We start from the raw sequence: 5,453 nt of genomic DNA on the forward strand, positions 1-5,453 counted from the left end.
AATAAAGAGAATAGACGAAGGTCGTCTTCTATGCCTTAGCCGTAGACTCTAAAGTATGCCATGCTGAGTACCGCACCTGATGTGTGCCTTGCAGCAAGTCTGTTAAGAGGTACACAGAGTGATCCAGGATTGAATCACTGATCAGCGGTCAAAGTTATCCTTAGTAACTAAATAGACTAAGGAATTTTTCTCGATTATAGAGGTGGTTAAAAAGTTCGTCGTAAAGGGTTACGTCGATGCAAGCTTTGACACTAATCCGAGTAACTATGAGTAGTGAAACGGATTCGTATAGTAGAGTAGATATTTGGAGTATTTCCGAATAGCACATAGTAGCAGCATCTATAAGATGACATAAAGATTTGTAAAAAACACACGGATCTGAAAGTTTCAGAACCGTTGACTAAAACCTCTCTCACGAGCAAGACGTGATCAGACCCCATAACTATATGGGTGTTGGATTCATTGGAATCACATGGTGATGTGAACTAGATTATTGACTCTACTGCAAGTGGGAGACTTTTGGAAATATGCCCTAGAGGCAATAATAAATTAGTTATTATTATATTTCTTTGTTCATGATAATCGTTTATTATCCATGCTATAATTGTATTGATTGGAAACACACTGCATGTGTGGATACATAGACAAAACACTGTCCCTAGTAAGCCTCTAGTTGACTAGCTCGTTGATCGGAGATGGTCAAGGTTTCCTGACCAGAGGCAAGTGTTGTCACTTGATAACGAGATCACATCATTAGGCGAATCATGTGATGGACTAGACCCAAACTAATAGATGTAGCATGTTGATCGTGTCATTTTGTTCCTACTGTTTTCTGCGTGTCAAGTATTTGTTCCTATGACCATGAGATCATATAACTCACTGACACCGGAGGAATGCTTTGTGTGTATCAAACATCGCAATGTAACTGGGTGACTACAAAGATGCTCTACAGGTATCTCCGAAGGTGTTCGTTGAGTTAGTATGGATCGAGACTGGGATTTGTCACTCCTTGTGACGGAGAGATATCTCGGGGCCCACTCGGTAATACAACATCACACACAAGCCTTGCAAGCAATGTGACTTAGTGTAAGTTGCGGGATCTTGTATTATGGAACGAGTAAAGAGACTTGCCGGTAAACGAGATTGAAATACGTATGCGGATACTGACGATCGAATCTCGGGCAAGTAACATACCGCAGGACAAAGGGAATGACATACGGGATTATATGAATCCGTGGCACTGAGGTTCAAACGATAAGATCTTCGTAGAATATGTGGGATCCAATATGGGCATCTAGGTCCCGCTATTGGATATTGACCGAGGAGTCACTCGGGTCATGTCTACATAGTTCTCGAACCCGCAGGGTCTGCACACTTAAGGTTCGACGTTGTTTTATGCGTATTTGAGTTATATGGTTGGTTACCAAATGTTGTTCGGAGTCCCGTATGAAATCACAGACGTCACGAGGGTTTCCGAAATGGTCCGGAAACGAAGATTGATATATCGGATGACTTCATTTGGTTACCGGAAGGTTTTCGGGCATTACCGGTAATGTACCGGGAATGACGAATGGGTTCCGGATCTTCACCGGGAGGGGGGACCACCCACCCTGGAGGGCCCAAGAACCTTGGGGGTGGCGCACCAAGTAGGTGGGGTCAGCCCAAGGCTGTCTTGCGCAAGAGAAAGAAAAACCAAAAGAAGAGAAAGAAAAAAAAGGGAAAGGTGGGAAAAGAGAGAAGGACTCCACCTTCCAATCCTAGTTGGACTAGGATTGGAGGAGGACTCCTCCTCCCTTGGTGGTGCAGCCCTTGGGGCTCCTTGAGCCTCAAGGCAAGCCGCTATTAGGGCTGATTTGAGACAACTTTTGCCACGGCAGCCCGACCACATACCTCCACGGTTTTACCTCTAGATCGCGTTTCTGCGGAGCTCGGGCGGAGCCCTGCTGAGATTAGATCACCACCAACCTCTGGAGCACCGTCACGCTGCCGGAGAGCTCATCTACCTCTCCGTCTCTCTTGCTGGATCAAGAAGGCCGAGATCATCGTCGAGCTGTACGTGTGCTGAACGCGGAGGTGCCGTCCGTTCGACACTAGATCGTGGGACTGATCGCGGGACGGTTCGCGGGGCGGATCGAGGGACGTGAGGACGTTCCACTACATCAACCGCGTTTCTTAACGCTTCTGCTGTGCGATCTACATGGGTACGTAGATTGGAAATCCCCTCTCGTAGATGGACATCACCATGATAGGTCTCCGTGCGCGTAGGAAAATTTTTGTTTCCCATGCGACGTTCCCCAACAGTTAATGTTGTTGGAAGTTGCCACTAGTGAAAGTATGAGGCCTAGGCCTTGTTTCTCACCATTTTTACACCGTTTATGCTCACTTTTGTCACTTGCTACCTTGTTGTAATTTTATTACAGATTTTTATTACCTTGCTTTGCCACACCTATCACCCATATTTTATCATCTCTTCGCTGAACTAGTGCATCTATACAATTTACCATTGTATTAGGTGTGTTGGGGACACAAGAGACTTCTTGTTTCTTAATTGCAGGGTTGCTTGTGAGAGACCATCTTCAACCTCTACTTCGCTGAGTTCGATAAACCTTCGGTTATCCACTTGAGGGAAATTCTTGTTGTCCTACAAACCTCTGCGCTTGGAGGCCCAACATAGTCTATAAGAATAGAAGCGTGCGTAGACATCAAGCTATTTCTGGCGCCGTTGCCGGGGAGGTGAGTGCTTGAAGGTATATCTTTAGATCTTGCAATTAAATCTTTTCGTTTCTTGTTTTTATTTTCACTAGTTAGGCTTATGGAAAACTGCACTCTTAGTTCGCTGCTTGGGGAAGGCCGCTTTACCACACCCGTGGTAGAGAAGTCTCATCCACCTACTGAATGTATCCCATTCGAAATAACACTTGGGATAATTGAAATAATTAGGAATAATTATGCAGGAGTTGGAACAATCAATCCCAGTATTCATTTGTTGAAACTTACAGAACTTTGTGAGTTGTTCAAGATTTCAGGTTTGATAAGATATGGAGTCATGAGGAAATTATTTGCCTTATCACTAAAAGGAAAAGCATTGGAATGGTATAGGCTATTAGATGATTCTCACCTATGGGGTTGGGAAGAGATCCAGTCTCTCTTTTACTCCAAGTTTTATCCTCTTCATGAAGTCCATGAGAATAGGAATTATGTTTATAATTTCTATCCTCATGACGGAGAGAGCATAGCTCAAGCTTGGGGGAGACAGAAAACTTTAATGCTAAATGTCCTAACCATGGGCTCCCCAAAGATATGATTATTACTAATTTCTATGCTAGTCTCTCTCGACAGAATAAAGACTTGCTCGATGCTTCCTCTATGGGTTCTTTCACAAACTAAAGGATTGATGCTAAATGGGAACTCCTTGAAAGAATTCAATGCAATACTGAATATTGGGATATCGACAAAGGTAAAGAGTCAGGTATAAATTATGAGTACGATTGCATTAAGGCCTTTGTTGAAACTGCAAGTTTTAATAAGTTTAGTGCTAAGTTTGGGCTTGATTCTCAACTCCTTGTTGATCTCCTCAAATCTATGGCTTCACATCTTAATATGCCTAAGGATAATTGGATCAAGCGTCATGAACCTTTTAAAGAGATTTGCAAAGAAAATGAAATTGTTAATGATAATTGCAACATGCATGATCCAATTCCTGAAAATGAAGTTTTATATAAGCATGTTAATTTTTGTGGAGTGGATAGACCTTGTGAAAGGCCTATGACTGAAGAAGAGAAGTATTGTAAGCAAAATAAGCATGAAAGAACAATCACTTGGGTTAGAGATTTAAATGAAATTGCTAGAGAATTGTGTGGCCTTTATCCTTTTACTTGTGAACTTTGTGGTATAGAGGGTCACTTTAATTTTCAATGCATGTATTTTCAAAACATAACTATTAACCAGTTGTGTGATAACATGATCACTTCTGATATTTATGATGAACTTATGTTATTTTTGATGTGTGAAGAGTTATCAGGAAAATTTTCTTGGCTAGATGATAATGCCTTAGGAATAAACAACACTTTGCAAAAATGTCGTCTCTATTGTGTTGTTAATTGCCTTGAAAATGATTACATAAGTAACATTAGAAAGGAGGGAACTTTACCAAAGCATAAAAATGTCTCTTATGTTTCCACTAATAAAAAGGAGAGTTTCTCCCAAGTTTCCCATATTGTTTCTAATGATAAACCAGAATATGTGGAGAAGCTTCCTCTCCGACCACTCCCTTCTAAGGTGAAGAACAAGAAAAAGAAGAGGAGGAAGATGAACAAGAAGGAAGAAGAATGGGTATCGACCTGGCCTGAGCATATTCCTCACATCAACTTTTATCCTAACGGACATAAATTTATGGAGGCTCGTGAGCTTGATTGCATTCACTATTAACTTGATTATAAGTCCATAGGTACTATTGAGGATGATTTTGATTATGATACGCCTGTTACTTATTGTGATTGGGAAGATGATGATAATGCTACTTATGATCTTGAAAATCTTTTTGGTACCAACTCTGAAAATGATGATATGGAAAGCTCTAAGCTTGGGGGTCATAGGATTGCAAGTCCTTTACCCATTAGTGATGTGATAATTGATAATTCTTTTTCTAGTAAGAATAAAGACAACATGTTTACAAATATAGTTGCTAGCAATAATAATGCTCTTCTCTACCATGATGATGTTATAACTCCTATCTATAGTGATTGTAAAGATACCTATGACATAAGGAGAAATTATCCATATGAAACTGGTCATAATCATGGAGGGAATTACTTACTTTTTGAACACAATTTCCCCAATACAAAATTAATCTATAGCGTTCAAGTTGTTTATGATAGTCCTACTCCCACTATTACCAATGAGAAAGATTATGCTTATGTGGAGAGTAAGAGTACCTTTTTGCATATGGATCATGGTAACAATGCTTTATGTGATACATATATTGTTGAGTTTATTCATGATCCCACTGGAAATTATTATTAGAAGGGAACATATGCTTATAGATATTTCAATAATATCAAGTTCCCTCTCTTTATGTTGAAGGTTTTGAAGCTGCACTTGTTTTGCCTTCCTATGCTTATTGCTTTGTGCTTCAATGAATTATTCTATTGCAATATTCCTATGCATAGGAAGCATGTTAGACTTAAATGTGTTTGGTATTTTCTTCTTGATGCTCTCTTTTGTTCTATAATTCTTATTCCTACGAGAGCATCATTAAAATCTTAAGCCTATCTTTATGGCTATAAAGAAAGAGCTCTAGGGAGACAACCCTTGTTATCTTTACTTTGAGTTTTTACTTTCAGTTTTTAGTGGTCTTGATGTGTGTTAATACTATAGCAACATCATTTTATATTTATTTTTAAGCTTTGTGCCAAATTTTAGCCTCCGATTGCAAGAAAGTTCTAAAGCTGTGA

The sequence above is a fragment of the Hordeum vulgare genome, chromosome 7H (genome assembly GCF_904849725.1).
Source record: "Hordeum vulgare subsp. vulgare chromosome 7H, MorexV3_pseudomolecules_assembly, whole genome shotgun sequence".
Classification (NCBI taxonomy): Eukaryota; Viridiplantae; Streptophyta; class Magnoliopsida; order Poales; family Poaceae; genus Hordeum; species Hordeum vulgare.